The following is a 24,447-nucleotide window of genomic DNA, read 5'->3' as shown; positions in this document are numbered from 1 at the left end:
ACTCATAGGCAGAAAATTTTGATATGTGGCTATAGACGAGTTCCATTCTAGATTCGGAAATTTTGTTTTTTGGTTTATCCCTGCCTCTGCCATCAGCCATAGGAATACCACAGTTGGATGACATTTTCTTTTTTGTAACAGTTTCTATAAATTTATTACTTTCGTCAAAAATAGCACAAAAACATACCTTGCAGCATTGGATTCTTCCTCCTTGAATTTCTATAAAATATGTAAAACACTTTTCCCTATTTTTTGAAGGTTTATCAGTATCACTTCTATTAGTAGTAATCTTCTTGTCAGAAATTTGAATTAATGAGGCAATACAACTTACCCTTCTATCGTAGTTGCCCATTTCCCAGTAATTTTGAAACAGAGATAATCTATGTTCATCAAATATTTTTTCTTTACACTTTCTTTTACAATCTCGCAATGACCGTGACTGCCTAGCTTTATTGCGTTTCCTTTGTTTATTTCATATCCTTTACCCGTATTTCGTAAAACCTGTCTATTTTTTCTTTTTCCTACTTTTCGTTTTAATATTTTGTGCATTGGTTGGCCATGTTCTGCTGTTTTTAAAATTTGGTTCATCTGAGCCATTTTTCTCCTGTTCTGTGTCAGAATCACTATGGTGGTCTTCTTGAATGTGATCATAGGCCGGGTCTTTTACGCTGTCGTCTGAGTCAAAATCTTGCTGTACATTTTCTTTTACTAAAAAAAAAATATGGAATGTAGTGATCAATAATCAACAATTATACCACACGTGGAGGAATAATAATTGTTATTTCGAGTTGCCATCGTAGTGAACGTTCCTTGATAAAATTTGCATGTGCTCTCTTCACAATGTAGACAAGTACTGACAAGAAACTGATACGAATATGATTTGCGTGGACACCGCATTCTTGCAAAAAGGGATAACTTTGTATATCCTAGCAATACTTTCATATATATTTCTTCTATCACATTCCGGCAAAAGGGGATATCTTGATTTAATGCCTTTTACTAGGACACATTTCGAATAATTCTCGACTTAAATAGTTTTGCTTCTCAGTTAATTTCATAATGTTAGAAAATATGTGCACATATACCATTTTACTAGTAATTACTATTTTGCTCTCCAGAAGATATCTTGAGTTATATCCTTAAAACAGTCGTAAGGATTAAATTATAGCCAAGTTACCCCTTTTTGATCAATAAAAATATTTTAATTAGTAAACTTTCACTTAACTCTCTTTACCAAGATTGTGCACAATCAAAAATGCTGTCGAATGGTATACATAACACTATTTTGCAAAAAATCGACTTATCCCCTTTTGCCTTCTAGCCACAGATATAAGACGTATGAATGCAGACAGGTGGCCAAAGAAAATAATAAAGTGGAGATCAGTGTAGAGGAAAAGAAAAAGATGCCCAAGGAAGAATTATAAAGAGAGTATCAGACAAACCATGACTAAAAAACATCTACAGGACTGGAGAGGAAGAAAAGGGGCAGAAGCGACTATGAAATTATAAATAGAGACGAAATCAAAAAAAGTCGTAGGTAAGGAAAATTCTAGACAGAATAAAAGAAAAAAAAATTAAGAAGAGTCCAAGATGGATCCCTGCGTATTCGACTATTAGCATGAATACTTCCACGCTGTATAGCTAATCGCACCAAAATGAAATGGGCCTTGTAGAGACGGAGTAATAAATAACAAGTATTTGTTCATTTTGCAGATATAGATCAAATTTTTCCTTTTAATAAATTTGTCAACACATTTAATAAGTGTTATTTATTTAAGATTCTCTGGATGGCACTTTAATCGTTAATTTGTCTTAAGAACCATTCATTTTGTGTGCCTCAAATACTCTCCATCGTCTGGTATGTCACAAGATGTTTGATTGTCTGCACATATATCTAACTACATATATCTTTGCACAACTTTTATAGGAGATTTCTTGATTTCTATTAGTTTATTGGGGATGAGATTTTTTGTCATCATTTTTTTTTCCCATAATGTACATAAGGTGACCAATATATTTTATATATTTTATATAAGAAAAGACCAATTTGATCATTTTTAAGCAAAAGGTCATTTAATCAATCAATTAAGTAAATCATTTATATAAAAAACTTCCCCTGTTCAATTTTAGCTCATGTGCGCTTGTGTGTATGGTTAAATGTCAGAGCAAGTAACTTAAATCAAATAAGCATATAGGTTGAATGGATGAAAGCCATTTAGCTATTTATATGTAAAATGTCATAATAAAATTAATAGGTGCAAAATCGATGGTCAGTTTCCTTTAGAAATATCATTGAGAAGCATATATTTAAATGTATATATAAAATGTCGTACTGAAAAAGCTAGAAAAGCTTTTAATAAATTTAAGTCACTACTATGTAACTGCAATATTTCCTTCAATCTGCGCTACCTTCAATCCTTGTTAGAGACAAATTGAGGCATATTTCAAAGATATGTCTTTTTTTATTTAGGGAGCACAGAAAAAGTCTGACATTAAAGAAAATTAGGGATCTAGGAATTATTTTGCGAGAACAGAAGAGAAAAGACAAAAATAAAGAAAGCAGAAAAGATAGATTACCTAAAAATGAATTTTGAAAAAGTCAGTTGTCAAAGTTTAAAAGCATTGAATTTTTGAAAAAGGTAATTCAACTGATTACAAAAAAAGTGTGAGTGAAAGTGATTGTTTTACGAGAGTCCTGATAAATTGAAGATAAGTGAGCCCCGAGATACACTGTAAGTTATTTGTTTTCCTTTTCTGCAATTAGGTGCTACTATAACTCATCACAACGATATAAATAGCGCAAGACGGGCACGAATACAAAAGCTAAAATAGCCTTCTGCGCATTAAAAGTCATACTGAAGTCAAATAAGCTAATGGAATCACCGTAGATCGAAATATACAGAACAGTGATTAGAACGGTCATAACATGGGGCTCAGAAACCTGGACAATAACAAAAAAAAAACGAACTATGGTTAAGGAGTTTTGACTGCAAAATACTAAAAACAATATAAGGCTCTACAATTAATATGATAACCGCAAACTATGATCGAATTAGTACAGATGAAGAACTGATAACCTTGTATAACCCAAAAAACATTATCAATGAGATAAAAGTCCAGAGAATAAGGCGACTTAGGACAATGAAGAACGGCTAAGCAAACATATATAGGGGAAAAATCTGATCAGCAGGAGACCTCTAGGTAGATCTAGACTCAGATGGAAGAATAATAATCTAAAAGATTTGCATGCCATGGGAATACACAACTGGCACGAAGATATAATTGACAGAAGTAGGTGAAGGCAAGTCGTACAGTCAGCGAAGGCCCACGAAAGATTGTGAAGCTACATAGAGAGAGAGAGAGAGAGAGAGAGAGAGAGAGAGAAAATAGAAGACTAATTATGACCTATGAGACCTAGACTCAACCGGAAATAGCTGCAGCCAAGAAGCTCATAAGGACAATTGAGAACGCTAAGATCCATTTCTGGTTACACTCTTAGAGATCTAAAAAGAAAAAAATTATAAGAGAATAATGCGGCGTCCGTGATATCGTAAGATGGGCTAGACAGAGACGCAGAGAGTAGAGAGCTCACAGAGTAGAATTGACGATGAGATGCTCGCAAAAATTGCAAAGTCTGAAAAACACAATAGACCACCTGGGAGACCATAAAAACGATGGTCCTGAATGTCAAAAATACTCAGATCATCTATTCAAAAAAGCACTTGAAGGATAACTACAAGGAATAAAACAAATGGGGCATTAGTTAATGTAATTATATACAAGCATGATGCAATAAATCTGCTATGCAGCGTTGAAGGCCTTCTGATTCTGCTATACCGTAGTCACAAAGTAGGAGCTGAATTAGGGATCAAAATATGCCAAAATTTTAGTCTGTAGCTTAGATCCAAATGTTTGGAACAACCTTTGAAGCGACAAAAAAATAAATGGTGTCCAAGTACAAAGGATTGAGAGTAATGTGTAATGACTTTTTTAGAAATGTTACAAAATGAAATTACACTTTGTTGTAATAACCATCTTGGTTTAAACTTAAGACAAATAATAATTAAGTGCTATATTTGGGTAATACTATTTTATGGAGTAGAAGCATGGACACTACAAGTTTCACCTAATTTAAACATTAGAAATATGAATACATATGAAAATGGTAACTATTTCAAGGACAGTGCACATAACTAACATTGAAGAGGTACTGTCTCTCATTAGATGCTATGTATTTTCTACGTTATTATACGGAGTAGAGGCCTGGACACTTTCCGAGGCTTCTTTAAGAAAACTCGAGGCATTCGAGATGTGGTGTTACAGACGTATTTTAAGAATTTCATGGGTGGATCGTGTGACTAATGTTGAGGTCCTACGTAGAATAGGCAAGGAATGCGAGATTATTAACACCATCAAAGAGCGCAAACTAGAATATCTTGGCCATGTTATGAGGAATGAACAGAGATACGGCTTGTTGCAACTCATTCTTCAGGGCAAGGTATTGGAAATATGGAAAGAGAGGACCAGGGAGAAGAAGAATATCTTGGCTTCAAAACCTGAGAAAGTGGTGTAATACATCGACAACCGGACTATTCAGAATAGCAGCAAGCAAAGTTAGGATAGCCATGTTAATCGCCAACATCCGGAACGGTTAGGCATCGTAAAAAGAAGAAGCAGAAGAGGTACTGAGAAGAGTTAACAAAAAGAGAGAGTTACTAAAGACGGTTAAATGTAGAAAAATATATGATGTAGCGCATATATTGAGAGAAGATGGATATGAAATACTGCTTGAAGAAAAAATAAAAGGCCGAAGAGGTATAGAGAAAAAGCAAGCTTTTTGGTGAAAAGCCATTCGAGATTCCTCCAAAATGGGAAATGACGACATTTTCGTGTAGCAAAAGAAACTAAAGCCTTTGTTATAGTGATCGCCAATATAAGATTATTCTGATATGGCACAAAAAGAAGAAGAATACGTGATACAGAGAAGAGGAAACAATACTCAATCTTGTCGTACTCCGCGTTGAATGTGTATGAGATCTGTCAACCCGTTATCTATTTTTATTTTCACTCAATAATTTAAGTAATAACTCCAATGTTAGTTAAAGACAAAAATGAGTTCAAACTTTCATTTACATTTCATTTCAACAAGTTCATTTTTCTTTGACAATGAATCTTAAGAGTCGTTTTATTAGCGACACAATCATTATTACATAAATGTATATAAAGTTCGTTGTTCTTACAATTACCACCAAACCTTACAATAGAGTGTATTACTAAAATAATCGCATCAACTCGGTCTCTTACATCCCATTAACATTTACCACTCCATACGGCGACATCAACCACCGTGCGTGCTAATGAAACACGACACAAAAGACAAAACAATAGTAATGGAAGCACATATTATTACGAAACACATTAAAGTATATAGAGAGGAACATTACCATTGTTTCACCTGCCGAAAACGGGGCAAAAAGTCGCACGGTCTCACCGTGTGTGATGTGTGGGAAGACAGATTAAAATTATAGATAGAAGACGAGAGCACTTTGTCTTTGGTTTATGACTCCAACGAAGTGAGAAGTAATTAGCGATACAAATATAGTTCATGACTAATGGTTATGCAAAATATGACGGAAATATGGCGAATTACAAATGAGAAAACAGTTTACGAAACCGGACGGTAATAACAAGCGATCAAAACAAATCATAATTGGTCTAGGTTGTAAAATTTAAATGTTTTGGGTTGGAATTAATCACTTATTTAATAGGCTTGTTGATAACTTAGTTATACTCTATTTGGGAATGCTTAACACGTTGAACGCCGTAATGTATATAATATAAATGATTTTCGGGGCCTAGGATATTTTTACTTAAAACATATTTATATGTCATGAATATTCCATACATAAACATGTTACATCAATATTTCGTACGATTTTTTCCAAATCGTACTTTGAACCGCGGAGCAAGTGTGCACCACGCGGCTCCCAGTACCAAATCTCTTCGAGGACGCGCGACCCACCCGTAATTCACGCCGACAGGAATCAACTTGTCGGTCGTAGTCGATTATCATAGCTTTATATTACAAGCTTTAGTCTATTTCGGGTCGTTGTCTAAATAAGTGCAATAAATTGTGCATCTAAAATGGGCTAATATGAAAAAAAAAAACAAATTCAACTTGAAAAAATGATGAACGAAATTTTGTCAGATGAAGAAACATTCATATATTAATCGGAAAGTTATGTAAATAGTGATTGCGAGTGAACATTGCTCGCCTCTGAACTCTTCTTCTGAACATTGCTCGTCTGTAAGGAAAAAAAAAGTACGTCGTACAAAAAAAGACATTTGTTTGGATTCGAAAGTAGCTGACCAACAGCGGTTGGTAAATGAAAGCAGCAGGCAAGTTGACGAGTTAGGTCCAAGTACAAGTCATTCTTCTCACGTTGATGAAATCATTGAGGAGGAGAGAAAAAACCAATACATTTCTTTTACCTATTTGTGGATGACAGTCTTCTTACTATGATGGTCAACGGGACAAATCGATATGCCACCCAAAAAGCTGAGAAAGCACTTTTACCTAATGCTCGAATAAGAAAGTGGAAAGATACGAATATAGATGAAATAAAAATATTTTTGGGATTACAAATTTGGATTGGGCTTGTTCAAATGCCAAAACTATCTTCTCATTGGTCTTCTAATGTGCTATACTTTAATGAAATAAACCAAGTCATGTCAAGAAACAGATTTGAACTTCTTCTGAATAATTGGCATTTTACTGATAACGAAAATTCACATATTTTCACAAGACTGTATAAGATAAAACCGCTCATAGATCACATCCGACAATAATTTCAAAACTCTATAGCGCCGTCTGGTAACATTTGTATAGACGAAACTTTAGTTCCCTTTCGTGGTCGGCTATCTTTCCTACAATTTATCAAAAATAAACGGCATAAGTTTGGTGTAAAATTCTTTAAATTGTGTATAGAAGATGGGTACACTTATGACTTTAAAATCTATTGTGGTACCGAGAAAACTAATATTGTACTTAGTGTTTCCAGTTCGGTTGTTTTAGGACTGTGTGACGGGCTTCTTGACTGTGGTCGTACTGTATTTGTTGACAACTATTACACGAGTATTGAACTAGCACATAAATTATTAGAACGACAAACACACCTTGTTGGAACCTTGCGAAGAAATCGAAAGGGAAATCCAAAAAATATTATTGAAAAAAAGCAACAAAAGGGGCAGGTAATTGGTGCACAAAGTGACTCAGGAGTTGTAGTAATAAAGTGGTGTGATAAACGCGAGGTTCTGATGTTGATGAAAAACAAAAGTTTCATAGATTTATCCGACCAAATAAAGGCTTATGCTTCCTGTCTTAGAAAAACTATAAAGTGGTATCGGAAAATGGCCATTGAAATTCTCCTTGGATCAGCAGTTGTAAACGCATTTATATTATATAAAAAAGTAACGGGCTGTAATATTACCATAACTCAGTTCAGAGAAGAAATAGCAAAAGATTTACTCCAAATAAAACCAAAGGAAAGATCTTCGTCTGGGGAAAAGCATATTTTGATAAAAAAGCAACGCAAACTAGATGAGATGTGACAAATTCTATTGTGTAAGTTGTTTCACAAATGTCCACAATTGTACTCTATAGGCGTTTTATATAATGCGATACTTCTTTCTATACAAACACTTTTTCGGTATTATATTTATATTATTCTCCTATTGAGCAGTTTCTTATATCGTTGAAGAAATAAAGCATTTTGTAAAACTAATGTGTCTATTACCTTTTATTAACCATATTATCTGGAGACCATATTGGTGTAAAAGGGCAGAAATGAACAACCATAATGTTAGGTAATATCGAGTACGTTTTATTACTTGCAGGGCCGTGATAATCTAAAATATTTGTTGAGGGGGCTACTAACTTCAAACTTCCATATACTTACCATTTCAACGCGAATCACCTACGAGTGGCGGTGCCCACAGTATAACAATCCATGCGAAGCAATTGTGATTCGCGCGGCCCTGTAAGTAAAATAAGCGTGAATCGTATATGATTCGCGCGGTGTTCAAAATGTTAATAGCACAGTTTTTATGATGAAAAATTATTAAGGTGTTCATTACAGATTTCTTCAACGTAGAAAAATATAAATGTTGAATCTTAAAGAAGTTGAAGGTGTTGAATCAAGAACTTAATTTAAAAGTATGACCATCCCGACAGACTTTCAATACTGAAAGTGTTTTCTTGTCACATGTCTAAGTTAAATATTATGTTGGTACGGTGGTAAATCACAATTGATTGTAATAAGAATTACATTTTACATTTATGTGATAGATTCGACCGTTACTTGATAGAAAAATTATTTCATCTAACAATAAAACACTGAAAACTTTTATTTTAAACACTTCCACAAAATGAATCCATCATCCTTCCTAGATGAAATAAATCATTAAGAACCCTTAACTCTTATGGGTGACTTTAATGTACGAATCAGAAATGAAATAGTTCCAGGAGCAAAACAAAGATTTAATGAAAACCATGTCAACGCAAATGGAGAACTCTTGGATAATCTCTGTGCTTTTAATGAATTGGGAATCAACAATACATTTTTCGACCATAAGCTCCTAACCTAACCTAAACAATCGCCTAAGGTTAATAACATGTCAGTGTATTCAACATTTGAGTACATTTTGATTTGATTTTACAAATAAAAAGGTTTCAAAACTCTAATTATTGTTGATTTATCGTCATAAAAATCAATAAATGTCAGATTTCCATGGCACACTTGGAGAAAATAGAGGTATACCGATTAGAACTTTATCTTTACTACCAGCATCAATTACTACTTTATAATTTTCAAATCAAAATATTCCGAAAATGGTACGCAGTATCGAGTTTTACCAAGAGTACCTTTTTCGTGTAAAAATGAATGATGTTTAAGTTTACTTAAAACTTTGATTAATAATTATACTCTTAAAAAAGTTATATTGACTAATACTTAGTACGATCCGTGTAACTAGCGCCCTCTATGAGAATCAGATATAAAAACAAATTCATGGGATGTATCAGCTTCCAAAACATATTCGTATAAAATTTCATTACAATGTTCCCAGTAGTTTCGGCAAAATCGTAAAAAATGCGTAAAATTTTTTTTTCTTCAACGCCCTGTATATTGAAAACGGATGGCGTTACAAAAATTTTTTACTAAGCAAACCCCAATTATTTTTCAGTTTTTTACCTACCCTAGAGACGGGGTTACCTTCTTTTGAAACACCCTGTATATATATAAATATATATACAAACTAGAATAGTTGCTGGAGTGTAGCAATAATTAACCGGTGTTACAAAAAATCTGTACAAAGAAAACTAAGTAGATTGTAAAACTAAGTTCAGATGAAGAATAAAGTATCAGAAACAGTATTAAGATAGCTACAAAAGAGATGGAATACCAATGGAAGTAAACCGATTATATACATACCTACAATTTATTACGTAAAATTTCAACTAATGATTTGCATAAAAATTAAAAAACCAGTAGTTAATGTTTTCTCTACTACCATCTGATACCTTTAAGAGTACTGTTGATGTCCCTCGTACGATGAACACACTGTTACAAGTGTACAAATGATTTACATTCACAAGGCGCTTTTAAATCGTAAACGTTCTAAATGTGTGGTTAACAATCCGTAATTAAAAACAGGTTCCCACGTCTTCAGGTCAACGTTTAACGTTTATCACCGCGGCACACGGTACTCTAAGGTGCTCTTGGTACTTGTTACTTGCAAATGCGCTATTAATTATATGTTAGACAAACAATTGTTTGCTTTCAAACAGTGATTTTCTGTAACAAGGTATCGTTAACGGGACTCTTAAATCCTCTTGAACTAATTTTAGAACATCTGTTGTATTTACTAAGGGCTACAAATGGGTTTTATATTTGTAACCAGTATGCAATAAAATTTTCAACAGGGAGTGACCATAGATTAATTTGTGGAGCACAAATCACTTTTAACATTAAATTCAAGGAAAAAAATGATCCTCAAAATAAGAATGGAAGATGGATATTCCCAGAAGATGTAACAGTATATAAAAAAAATTAAGACTACCTGGCTACACATGACTTGGAGAATATCAGCATCAATGAAATGAACAATAATATTATTCAAACAATGAAAAGCTGAAAAGAAATACTGTCCTCGTGATGAAAACAAAAATAATATTAGGCCACAGCACAAAACATCTTCTAGAGGAAAGAAGAAAACTTAGAGAAAATCAGGATAAATTAAAAATGAGGTTAGAAAGGATCTGAGACTATACAATACGATGGAAATAACTAGAATAATAAACAAAAGCTTGAAAGTACTCAGACAGAACATGTTCATTGGAAGAGAAAACATCCACAAATTAAGAAATCAACAGGAGCAAACCATTGGGGATGGAGAACGAATGACCCTCACTATAGAATATTTTTATAGGCAATTATACAAAGAACAGGAATGTGTCCGGAGTGGATCATTACAAAAAATAATTAACAGCCAATGAAGTTCGAAGCTCAGTGCCATAAATGAAGAACAATAAGTTCCTTGGAGGCGATGAAATAGTGGCAGATGCCTTATAAGTGGCTGTAAAAGGATTATGGTAGGTCCTTGCTAAACTATTCACTAGATGTCTGCAGGAAGCAGTAACACCAACTTAGTGGTATAACGCAGAAATTATCCTACTTGATAAAAAAGGCGATGCTACCGACCTCAGAAAATACAGGCTCATAAGTCTACTTTCCCATACTAATATACTATTTATAAAAATAATCACGAAACGATTAGAAAAAATAAATTTATTAACTGTTCAATGTGCTTTTGGAATGTATGTAAAAGGGCAAAACTGACCAACAAGGGCATAAACATAAGTGGAGAAAAGCTTAGCCACCTGAGGTTTGTAGATAATATTTTACTAATAGGTGATATAGTCTAGGTGCCAGGCGACATACTGTATCACTCATACATAACAGGCTACAATTCTCAGGATATCTTTATAAGACCTCGACCCCCAAATATCTCTTGGGATACTTTCTATACCGGGTGCTTTTTCTCTCCAGCTAATCCAAAAGTGGTCATTATGAAGTGATGTATCAAATTCATTAATAACGTATTGTTGTTTAATGAATACAAAAGTCGACTTCGTGAAACATCAGAAAAAATTTTGGCCGACAAAAATTTTGGTTCCATAAGGGAGTCCACCAAACTAAACATGCCAAAAAAACAAGTTCAAAAAATTTAGTAATAACAAGCTGATTTTCTCTGTATCGTTCAAAAATAACGTGAAAAATACTATCTTTACATTGACCGACAAACTGTACTCGCCGATTTTTCCGTCCGACAGTGAAAATCGGCTTTTCCACGATGTCGTCTCCGGTGTAATTAATAAACGTATGAAAACGTGTTAGCAATTTGGTGTAAGTTTCCATGTTTATTAATTTATCCAACTATTGCGCAATATGGTGTAATATTGCGTAGTTGGCCGGTACGCTCTTATTGTGGCATTATCTTGAAGAGACAATGCCATTATGGTTTTATTAGAGGTGGAAATAAAACACATTCTTTCTAAGAAGAAAAAAACTCAGCTTCAGAGTCTTATAAAGATTCAGAGCCCTTCGAGCAAAGTGCTCTAGGGAGCTACCCTACACGAGTAAAACCATGTGTTGGCACTGACTGACTTGAGATCCGAAAATGTCCCATATTTAAAGATAAATTAACTTTCATATGAAACTTTTTCATTTCTCAACCAATTAAATTTAATTATATGTTCCAGAAGGAAGGGCGATGCACATCAAGGTGCGTGATTGGTGGCACTTGATGACATCCCCCCTGCTTTGGAGACTCTGAGGCTGATAAAAAAAGCTGATTTTATTAAAAAAACTTAAGAAAAACAATTTTTTTACAATTCACATATAGAAAAGAAAAAATGCATAAAATATATCAAATGTGTATATGTCCATATTGTCAAATTAACTTACAGTTCTCTAACACACACTACACACGCGTACACGCACTTACACTCGCGTAGCGCGCACTTGCACTGCACAAAAACACTCACAGGCGGTGGTCGGTGTTGTTGACAGCATCTGCAGGTCCATCCTCGACGACGTGCTCGTTCAACGGCGGCTTCGCCCTCTCTAGCTGTACATTTCCCATCTGCATGTCACCGGTGAGTTTGCCTGAGCCTCCGTGGTGCTCTGGACCACATAATGGTAGGGCAGGCAGTGACTGGCTACTGCGGAGACATCCATTGCATCAGGTACTTAGCATCAAGTAGGCTGGCTCGTTGGAGATATGGCACATCGACGGTTTCAGGGCTACAGAAGGTGGATATCGGCCTGTTAGTTTGGTGTACTAACATCCGATGCTTCTCCCCGCTGTTTTCTTGAGTGGTTTTGATGCAGGCATCGTGTTGGAACTTTTGCGATTTTCGATCGCGGAGCATGAGAACTCTGACATCTCGGAGTCGTGGTAGAGTTCGTTGAAAGGTTGGGCGCCATGTCGTCTCCGTTGTAATTAATAAACGTATGAAAATGTGTTAGCAACTTGGTGCAAGTTTCCATGTTTATTAATTTGTCCAACTATTGCGCAATATGGTGTAATATTGCGTAGTTGGCCGGTACGCTCTTATTGTGGCAGTATCTTGAAGAGACAATGCCATTATGGTTTTATTAGAGGTGGAAATAAAACACATTCTTTCTAAGAAGAAAAAAACTCATCTTCAGAGTCTTAGAAAGATTCAGAGTCCTTCGAGCAAAGTGCTCTAGGGAGCTACCCTACACGGGTAAAACCATGTGTTGACACTGACTGACAGTAGTGTGTGTTAGAGGACTGTAAGTACATTTGACAATATGGAGATATTTTTGATATATTTTATGCATTTTTTCTTTTCTATATTTGAATTGTAAAAAAATTGTTTTTCAGCCTCAGAGTCTCCAAAGCAGGGGGGATGTCATCAGGTGCCACCAATCACGCACCTCGATGTGCATCGCCCTTCCTTCTTTATCTTTAAATATGGGACATTTTCGGATCTCAAGTCAGTCAGTATCAACACATGGTTTTACCCGTGTAGGGTAGCTCCCTAGAGCACTTTGCTCGAAGGGCTCTGCAAACTTTCTAAGACTCTGAAGCTGAGTTTTTTTCTTCTTAGAAAGAATGTGTTTTATTTCCACCACCAATAAAACCATAAAGGCATTGTCTCTTCAAGACAATGCCACAATAAGAGCGTACCGGCTAACTACACAATATTACACCATATTGCGCAATAGTTAGACAAATTAATAAACATGGAAACTTGCACCAAGATGCAACACATTTTCATACGTTTATTAATTACACCGGAGACGACAACGAGTCTGTGGAAATTTATTAATAACTGTCGGACAAAAAAAATTAGATTTGTGAAAGATTTACATACTAAATGGAATATGTGTCAGACAAATATAATGTACCCAAATTGCAGTCCGACAAAAAATGGCAATTTTTTTATTTATTTAATCTATATAAATTTCGGGCCTAGGCAATCATACATCTGCCAGCCCACCCCAACGAGGAAGCAAGACAAACTACACCTCCAATCAGAAGTCAGACGAAGATTGAACAGACAGTGGCTAACAGACTTTATTCACTAATTTCAATTTTAAATTTTATTTCTCCTCTCATGCATTTGCAATACTCACATTTACTAATAGCTTGTAATAGCAGATTGTAAATTTGCAAATATAATAAAAAAAAATATATACATTATAAAATTATTTGTTGTATTATTATATTCCTAAAGTATCCTTTTGATATAATTTACTTAAGAAATATACCAACTACAAACAAAGACCTCAAAGAAAATTGACAATTCTGGTTGGACTTTATTCCACCTACCAGTCTAAAACAAAGCTTTTCTGTTGCAATAATTAGTCCATAAAAAATGCAGTCTTTACTTCTTAATCATCCTATTAGTCTTATTTGCAGCAGTAAGCCGTTTATCTCCTTTGTGTTGCAACAACAACAACCATTATTAGATAATTGTATGCGTTATAATTATAAAAATAGAATTTTTAATTACCTCTTTCTCGAATGGTTTCTTAATGTTTTTTCTGTATATTTTTCGCTTTTAAAGAAACGTCGACCAGACTAGGCTTCAGGGTGTCTAATATTTTTTCTTAAAATAAGCTTGAAATGCTTACAAGGTTTTATTTTGTTGTAAATAATTGCCTTAAAAGTAAAAGAATGATTAAGTTGGATAGAGTCGTATCATAATTATTGGGGTTTATGCTTCAGAGGAAGGTAACAATAAGAAAGAAACAATAGATCTAGAAATAATAAATCACAATAAATACTTATACAATACAATACAATTATAGGAGAGAAAACAATTTTTTTAATTTTGACATAAAATTAGTCTTAACCTTTATAATTTGAGCACGTTTTTGTTGGGTATCATCATCATCTTTGGCTCGACAATCCTTTGTGGATTTTGGCCTGCTCTAAGATTCGTCGCCATTCTGTTCGGTTTCTGGCAACATGTTGCCATCTTCTGATTTTTAATATCCGTAAGTCGGTTTCAACTCCATCTAACCACCTAATTCGCGGTCGGCCTTTGCTTCTTCTTCCTACAGGTGTTCCTGTGGTTAGCTTTTTAGCAATCGTATTTTCTGGCATTCGTATTATGTGTCCAGCCCATCTAAGTCGCTGTGTTTTAATGAACGTTATGACATCTGGCTCATCAAAGAGCTGATACAATTCAAAATTATATCTTCTGCGCCACTGCCCTTGGTTGTTTATAGCTCAAAATATTTTTCGGAGTATTTTACGCTCAAATATTCCCAAAAGTCTGTCATCTTTCTGCGTTAGAGTCCATGTTTCTGCTCCAAACGTGAGGACCGGCCTCAGCAATGTTTTGTATATAATAATTTTAGTTCTTCTTTGAATGTTTCTTGAGTGGAAATACTTTTGGAGTCAATAGTATGCCCTATTTGTAAGATTTATTCGTCTTTTGATTTCTTTGCTTGTTTTATTGGTAGCAGTCAATAGCGATTCAAGGTATGTGAAGTTGTCAACACGTCCAAATGTATGACTTCCAAAGACTGTTTCTCGTTCCTCATTTGCTATCGGATCCTTTGTAACCAACATGTACTTGGTTTTGTCTTCGTTGATGACTAGACTGATCTGTTTCGCCGCTGTTTCCAATTCTAGGAGATATTGCTCAACATCTCGCTTGCTACGCCCTATTATGTCAATGTCATCAGCATATGCTAAGACTTGTATCGATCTATTGTAAATAGTACCGCCATCCGTAATTCGTGTATCTCGGACTGCCTTTTCTAAGGCAATATTAAATAGGAGGCAAGCCAGAGCATTCCCTTGTCTGAGTACATCCTTTATCTCAAAGGATCTAGAATTCTCTCCCTGTATTCTAACAGTGGCTTTTAAGTTAGACATTGTCATTCTCGTTAGTCGGATAAGTTTCTCTGGTATACTAAACTCATGCATTGATTGGTATATCACTGTTCTCTTGAGACTGTCGTATGCGGCCTTGAAGTCGACGAATAGGTGATGGGTTTCAATATTGAATTCTAATGTTTTCTCGAGAATCTGTCTTATTGAATGAATCTGGTCAATTGTTGATTTTTCTGGAGTGAATCCAGCTTGATATTTACCAACTATGCCCACTGTGTAAACTTGCAGCCTTTCGTAGAGAATATTTGCTAGTATTTTGTAAGCAGTTGTTAACAGGGTTATACCTCTATAGTTGTCACACTGGGCTGGTCACCTTTTTTATGTAACGGGCATATCACGCCTTGAGACAATTCACAAGGCATGGTCTCATTATGCCAAACAAGAAGTAAAAGCTTATGCTGTGTCTGTAGTAGGGCATCGCCACCATTCTTGTAGAGCTTACTGCAAATTTGATCAATTCCTGGTGATTTATTATTTTTAAGCTTTTTAATGGCTTGGGCAACGTTTTCGATGGTAGGTGGTCTTTTGTTTGGGTTGAAAGGATTCCAATCATTTCGATTTGCTAGGGTGTTATCTGCTTCTTCGATATGATGACCATTAAATTTTGCATCGAAAAATTCAACCCATCTGTTTAGGATTGAGGCCGTATCATTTAGGATGTTTCCTTCTACATCCTTACAGCTCCTTATTCTTGGCTTAAACTCTTTGCGCATTTTGTTTAGATTTCTGTAGAACTTTCGAGTTTCAATTTGATTTCTTAGCCATTCTCTGCTTTCCAACTGCTTTTGCTCAAATTGTCTTTTTTTTCTTCTATGTAATCGTTTTTCTTCTCTTCTTAGGGTCCGGTAATCTTCCTTTGCTCTTCTTGTGCATCTAACTTGATTTGTCTTTAGGTATGCCCTGTTTTTGTTATCTGTTGCTTCGTGGCACTCCTTGTCAAACCATTCGTTTTCTTTAACTGGTTTGGTTTTTGCCAATATTTTTGTTGCTTTCTCAGTAATTATGTTTTTACATTTTGTCCACAGTTCCTCTACATTTTCCCCCACCTCCAGGCTCTCCATTTCCTCGTCCATTTGTCTCCTATACTCTCTCGCAACGGTTTCAATGCGCAGATTATCAACGTTAATTCTGTCTTGTTTCGTGTGTTTATCTTTCTTTAGGTTTGATATTCTTCCTCTGATTTTTGCCATTACAAGAAAGTGGTCACTGTCAATGTTTGGGCCTCGGTAGCTTCTGACGTCTATGAGATTGGAAGAGTGCCTTGCATCTATCAGAATGTGATCTATCTGGTTAATGGTTTCATTATCAGGGGATTTCCATGTTCCTTTGTGTGTCATTTTATGGGGAAATCTTGTTCCTCCTACTATCATGTTTTTAGTACTTGTAAAGTTTATTAGTCTCAACCCGTTATCATTTGACTCTTCATGTAAGCTCTCACGTTCTATAGTTGGCTGGAAAAACTGCTCTTTGCCAATTTTTGCATTAAGGTCCCCAGCAATGATTTTCACGTCATGACGTGGACATCGATCATATTCTTTGTCTAAGGTGTCATTAGTTTGTGGTGTTTTGTTAGGTATAGTCAGTTGAAAATTGAATTCTCTTGATCTTCTTTCATATACGCATATAATCTGCTAGATTTTTAAAGTGTCTTTACTATATTGTCGTTCTAACATGTTCGTGATCGTCCCATTAATCGCATTTTAACACAGGAATGATATTGCGTTGTTTCTACTACTAGGTCTTCAGTCATTATGTCTGTATGACCGTTCCACTCCATTCTCCTTTTGATATATGTTTTCGATAATTTTGATTATATTTTATAAAATGTTCCTTGTGGTACAATTTATATAAAGTTCTTCTCAGAGCCTTCTTTTAGCGCGTCACAGTTTTTCATTTTCTTTCTAATGCTTTAAGTTGAATGTAACTGAAAAAGCGGTAGGTCCGTGATTAAACACAAAAATATTGCAGCTTTACATACACAAGCGGTCTATTCCTAACCTACGTTTGATTTGTTGATATTTAAAAAGCACGCTTTCTATAGGCAACCAATTACGCGAATTACGAATATTTGACGTAAAACTTCATCCATGATGGGCATCCTTTCGAAGTGTCAAAGGGTGAAGTGATCGTTGTCGTTCAGATCAGTACATAGATAAATAATATAATGATCAGTATTTGACAATATTTCACAGCGCTGTGCATTATTTTGTGTTTTGGATTATTTTTATTTGTTTATTAAAATATTTTAAAAATGATAAGATAAACGGAAAAGGAGAAAGTACTGATAGTCAAATTACTTAACTAATTTCAATTAAAAAAGGAAGCTGAACAAACTTTATTACCCATTTTTGCTGTTAGTAAAGTAAGTTTGAAATTAGGCTGAAAATAAAATTGTTTTACCTACTGTTTATTTCAGCATGTTGCTGTGGCGTTAGGAATTTTTTTGATAACTATAAAACGATTGACAAATAAAGGATTAACAAAAAGATTCTGATTATTCCACCACAATGAACGAATCAGTGTTTACAAAAAATGACAGGAAATTATTTAATTGTATAACTATAAAACAAACTAACTATGCTTGTATTATATACTATTATAAATTAAACAATAAATGGATCGTTTTTTGTCATTTTTAAGTGTTTTCATAATATTTATAAATTTAATAATCAATCTTGTTTACTATTTAATCCACCTTGTAATGAAAACACTAGTTTAATGCCATAAGCTCTTCACCTGTGGCTAAGTACGATCCTGGCATCTGTCAAATTCGTCAATAATTACATGAAATAAATTTCCAATATATTATATGACGTCATAATTAATGACGCCCTGAAAGAAAGCTCTGAAAAGAACCATACTCATACATTGTAGTTTTACAAAGTGCCTCTACAAATATTTGTTCAGTGTATAAGTTGAATAGCAATGGCGAAAGAGGGCAGCCCTGTATCACCTACTTACAAAGGGAGCTCAAAGCTCTTCGATCTTGAATAAATCAATCTCCTCAACAGTAGAAAAAACAGTCATTAATTATTTTTAAAACAATATTTAACACTGAATAAACAAAATTATTAAGATGATGGAGCTCTGAGGTATCCGTTCTGAACGTTGGCGATCAGTCTGGCTGTGTGGACGTCTTTCTATACCATATAACCTCTCAGGTTAGCAAGCTAGGATATTCTTCTTCGCCCTGGGGCCAATTTTCCTTCAATTTTACCTTGCAAAATGCATTGGAGTAGCTCGTATCTGTCTTGGATTCTCATTATGTCCGAAGTACTGCAGCTTATGGCCCTTCACGATGTTGACCAAATCCGCGATTGTGTTCATCCTCCGCAGTACTTCTTCGTTGGTGTATTTCTGTTTACTAAGGTTTAAATATTTATTTACTTTAGATGTTATTGGGCAACATGTACGTTTTCCAAAATTGAAAAGTTATGTTCATAAATGTATTAGCAGTTTTCAAAATGCAAAAAATGAAAAGAGAAGTATAAAAACGTCCATTGTAATACTAGCCATTTTTTAATTCTTATAAACGACGTAAGCTTGGCTCACATATTTTCGTTTATTTCTTATAATACAAATGATGACAATGTGCAAAGATCCAGCGGATCTACTGTATATTGTTCTTACTTAATATTATATACACATACATACACAAAACAACAACGTTTAGATAATAAGTTATTTCCTCTTTATCAATCTAGATCTCCATGTAGGTAAATCTACATTTTGGCATGCGTGAGAATTTTTGTGTGGTCGTTTAAATACATTCAGTTTGTTATCTCTCTTTTCATCTCGTTCATATATATGAAGATGTCCATAGATATGACAAACAATTGTACGTTCGAAATTTTATTACTAAATGAAACTTAAGTATGCCGTTAGTGCTTTGTTGATGTAAAATGGTCAGCATTCGTCAACATATTCAACAAAAATTACAGTAAAAAAGGATATTTGCGATATTAATTTCATAGACTATTTCCAAATATAAATACAAATTTTTTCTCTATTTATTGATGGAATAATTAACGAATAGATTGTTCGTATTTATTGGATTCGTAAGACTTTCGTCACACAGTTTCTGTTTGAATTAAAAAAATATGATGTTTTTGAATTTTGACATAAAAATATATCCTATGACAAGCAGCAGGAAAGTATGCAACAACGAATTTTATTCGCTCCGTGCGTGACCATGGTAGGGGTACCTTGAAACGTACCCCTACGTAGTGGCGAAATATGACAAAATTGGAATCATGGAATCTTTTTACGCATAAATTTTATCAAAAATGTGTGCAAATACATGTTGCGTATTTAATTGTGCTAATAATAGCAAAAATAGTAAGTGTAGTTTTTATAGGTTCCCAAAGATTACATATAAATTAGAGAAAAGAAAAAGATGAATCCGTGCTATTAATATGAAAAAATATCACATAACCTCATTTTTATGCAATTGAAATAGGAAATATTTAAATAATTTACCTTAAATGATATTTTATAAGGCTTCAAGCTAACTGGGGGGGGGCTAACAAGGGGCATAAGTATCAGGTTGTGCCTCGATATGTGGGTCTCTCGTGCCGGGGTTTAGGGATTTCTGTTAACTTTTTTGGCGGCTTTCGTCTTTTTGTTAGTAGTTTCGTAATTTTTTTTTGTGACCGAAGCAGTTTTTTAAGTTTTTTGTAATTTTTTTTTGTGAAATGTCTGAAAATAATATCATTAGTCATTATTAAAATGACCCAGCACATAGCCAGTGCTATGTGCTGGGTTGTCTTCTGTGGATAGAGCTACGATTTTCTAGACTTTATATGTTGGCCAGGATTTGCTCTTTTGGTCTTTTGTGCTTCCATCGATGAAACGCATCATATCTTATTGTCTCTCCCAGTACTGGGCTGGGTGGTTCTCTAGCTCAGCAAACTTTGTTCTAACTTTTTCTTCCATCGTGTCTGTCACCCTTACTTGTTTCAGTTTTCTGAATAGGAAATGTTTAGAAACGTATCGAGGTATATTTGCCGCTTCTCTGAGGCTGTTATTATGTGCTGCTTGTCTCCTCTTTTTGTTTGATTTACTTATGTTTCCCCATGCGAGAGATGCATATGTCTTGTTTTCGTTTTTAATCTTAATTTACTTTTTCTACCTATGATCCTCTTATTACCGCTCTGGCTGTGGTTGTTTTTTGGATGGTTTGATCTACATGTTGCAAGAAGGTTAGTGCTTTATCCATTGTGACTCTTAGGTATTTTGCTTCTCTTTTCCATTCAACGGGATTGTTTTGTACTGTAAGCTGTTTATCTGGTATTTCTCTTCTGTTTTTGAACATGACTGCTTAAGTTTTTTCTAAATTAATGACTATTTTTCATTGGATACGCCATTCTTCTATGTTATTGAATGCTGTCTGTAAGTTGTTTAAAGCAGGTTATGGTTTTTAAAACTGATGGTTGACTTACTTTGCCTCGGTCGTACAGGGTACAGTATGCTTGGAGTTTTGGAAAATTTGAGGGTGTTTTGTTTTTACCCTCGGATAATCAAATTCGGACTGTTTTGTGTGGTTTTTGTATTATATGTTTATGTAAAGTGTGTTAACGTAGATTATATGTTTGTGCATTATGTGTTGCATTTGTGTATGTATAGATTGTAGATGGGATTTCTACGACTTCCGATTAATCGTCTATTGATGGTATATTCTTGTTATTGACTTCTTCTTTTAGTATTAACAACTAAATCCTGCTACCTTCAGGTAATAAATTTGCTACACATTTTTCTTCGTTAACGGCTGCTTCTTTAAGTTTTTTTTATCTTTCTGTGGCTAGAAGGCAAAAGTGGATAACCATCATTTGGATGTTTTTCAGTACCGACATTTTAGTTCATATGGTCTTTTTGTTACCTTATAGACGTAATATTAGTGGGTTTGTATATTTCTAGATCCCACTTATATTCTGTTAAATATATTTAGGTCTCTTTTCTTAAATTAATATCTATGTGTCCAATATTTTGATAAATTAAAAAAAATATTTTAGGATATTTATTATTTTTAATTATTTCAAGAAAGCATAAGAAGATAAGTCAAGTTATAGTTGAAATGGACATAAAATCATCTTGGTTATGTAGATTTATACCCGTATGCTCGGTAGTAACTTTTTCTAACATTATATGTGCATTGTAGTGTTAACTGCAGTTATTTCTACTTACAACGGGCAACCACAATAAAGCAAAGAAAATATTTTGTTCTGGATATAGCATTGACAGAACAAGAAACAAAACGTACATTTTTTCAAAAAGTTTATTAAACAAGGAGGTTTCTACAGCAATCTAATGATACGTTTACAAATTAACAATTAATTAAGATGATACTTGGAAAGAGAATTAAAGGCGCATTCTAAACACAAAATAAAAACATATATTCTATTGTCAATTGTCACTGACATTTATTAAAATACCTAAATACCTAATTAGCAAAGACAGAAAAACAGTCAGAGACATAGTAGGTCTGTCAACAGGGCACTGTGAGCTGGATAGGCAGTTGAAGCTAATGGGATTGACAGATGATAATCTATGCACTAGAGGAAGAAACAGCAAAGCACATTTTATTTTAGTGCCACAGCGACTTAAATGTGTGGTTTTTTACATTAGGCTAAGAAAAGCCATCGGCAAATAGCTACATGGAAGATTCAGTCTCAAAGCTATTAGACCTTTTAAGAAGGGTCAGACAGGAGAATGTAATCTAGGATTAGGGGACTACAAGAGTCTGAAAAGGGCGCAGTAAAATAGGCCAAAAGCCACCTCATTGGATTTATGTATCTTATGCTACCACAAAATAAACAAACTTGTGAGCTAGACGTTAACTAGAGTGAACTTTTTCTCTTTTGCGTATTCACCATTAGAACCTTATATTTTCGAGTATCCTATATGGTCCTCTAACAGCGAATTTAAAAAAACTTGTTAGCGAATATTAAAATGGTTTTACGTCTTTTAGATCAACAACGAACCAGATTTGTGTAATGAGGCGGATGCTGAAAAACATCAACGAATATAACATCGACACCTTCTACCTCTTCATAGATTTTAAATTAGCCTATAATAGTCTCCTAGAAAGTAAATTGTATAAAGAGATAGACGAACTCTACCTTACCAATAAACTGATAATACAGGTTAAGGCTACAATGCATAAAGTTTTTTGCAGAGTAGAAATACAGGATAAATAATCACAATCATTTATTATGATATACGCAGTTAATCTAGATCTAATTGCTCGTACAACAGGCAAGCTAAAAGAGACGTACAACATTTTCTCAAATACCTAAAAAAATATGGGTTTATAAATAAATAAAGAACAAACCAAAATCACATCCATACCCAAAAATAGATCCAGAAACATCAGTTTCCAAGTGGTGGACAAATTTACATACTTACGCTAACTGATGACGAATGACAACTCCATAACTCAAACAATCAAAGAGTGAATAATTCTGACAAACAAGGCTAGCATAGTCTGCCTAAATACATAATTCTTTTTAATAAATATGTTGGTTAAAATTTGTTTTATTTGCTATCAGCTAAAAGCTCGGATTCAATCCCTAGTTTAAGACAAGACGAACTCACACTTGAGATACTGAGGTAGGCAAGGCATAGACGATAAGCTCCCATCGTTGATTGAGGTATTATTTTTATAATAGTACTTCAATTGTCTTTGGTAGTATTATCGTTAGACACTGGCAAAACAAAACATTCGTAAACAAAACCCTTATACTGCCAGTGCTGACATATGGATTGGAAACATGGACCATCCTCAAGACATATGAAAACCTTTTGCTCATTTTGAATGAAGAATCCTGAGAGAAACATTTGGTGGCATCTGTGAAAACGGTCTTTGGTGGTGAAAATACAACTGTGAGATATACGACAAATCAAAACAGATATCTGGTGGTAAAGATGTAATACCTATCTCTCCTAAAAATAGGAAGACTAAGATGGACAGGATCACAGCAGAAGAATCACAACCAGTGGGTAGTACATAAAGAGGTAGACCAAAACTTAAATGGAAGGATGGTTTAGATGACGATGTTAGAAAAATAATTAACTTGCAGCAAACTAGTAGCGGTTGGCAATGGATAGGGCTGACTGGCGAAATAGACTTGGGAAGGTCGAAGCTCTACTATAGGGCTGTAGCGTCAATGATGATGATGATGAATATATTTTTTAAGTCTTTTATTCTTATTTTCATTAGTACGGTATCGTCTAGCGTATAAAAAAGATTGTTTTTAATTAATCAACACAAATATTTGTTAGAAAAAAAATATAGAAATCTATGTTAGACCGTAATCGGTTGAAATTTTCAAGCAAATTGTGAAAATATTGATTACGCCTATCGCCGTAACTTCTATAAATGTAGACTAAGACAAGAAGTTTACATCTTATGAACCAATTTTAAAGCTATTGTATGAACAATAATTTACATACTTATGAACAGTAAAGTAAGATAAACAAGAACTAACTTCAGTGCAGAAAAATATTTTTTATTACAATTTCTTGTAGTTTATTTCCCTATATATAAAATAATAGTTATTTAACCAACAAGTGTATTAATAAGGGCGATTAACAATTGAGATATTTTAACGTGTGAGCGAAGCGAGCGCGTTAATACTCGAGATTATTAATCGCCATTTTAATTCCCGAGTTCGTTACAAAACTTTTCCGTCGACCGTTGTTTTCAGAAATAAAGATATCTTAGTTTAAATATTTATTTACTTAACGATAAACAACAATTTTTTCAGCTTTCATTGAGTTTATTCAAAGTTTCCTTAGTGGTAGTTTTATTATAGTAAACATTAACATTCGAAATGGTACAATTACCAAAATTAAAGGAAGATATTGATAAATAATTATCTGCTGTATAGCATTTTGACAAATTTATATTTAAGTCTTCTTGGACCTCTGCAAATTCTGTGATAGAAG

General features: G+C 34.2%; 1 protein-coding gene across 2 annotated transcripts in view; it reads right to left on the bottom strand.

Moving 5' to 3' along the window:
- The window catches only part of lov (BTB/POZ domain-containing jim lovell protein), a 514,518-nt gene that overhangs the window by 430,995 nt on the left and 59,076 nt on the right, over positions 1-24,447 (bottom strand). The window contains exon 1 of one of the 2 annotated variants that reach the window (XM_072538479.1): positions 7,959-7,986. The exons of the other annotated variant lie outside the window; for it this stretch is intronic. The gene's annotated coding sequence lies outside the window, so the exon portion shown is untranslated. Of the gene's footprint in view, positions 1-7,958; positions 7,987-24,447 lie in introns of those variants that run through there. 2 annotated transcript variants of the gene reach the window in all.

Source organism: Diabrotica undecimpunctata, chromosome 7 (genome assembly GCF_040954645.1).
Source record: "Diabrotica undecimpunctata isolate CICGRU chromosome 7, icDiaUnde3, whole genome shotgun sequence".
NCBI lineage: Eukaryota > Metazoa > Arthropoda > Insecta > Coleoptera > Chrysomelidae > Diabrotica > Diabrotica undecimpunctata.
Note: the sequence above shows the minus strand (reverse complement) of the source record. Positions and strands in the feature narration are given on the sequence as shown.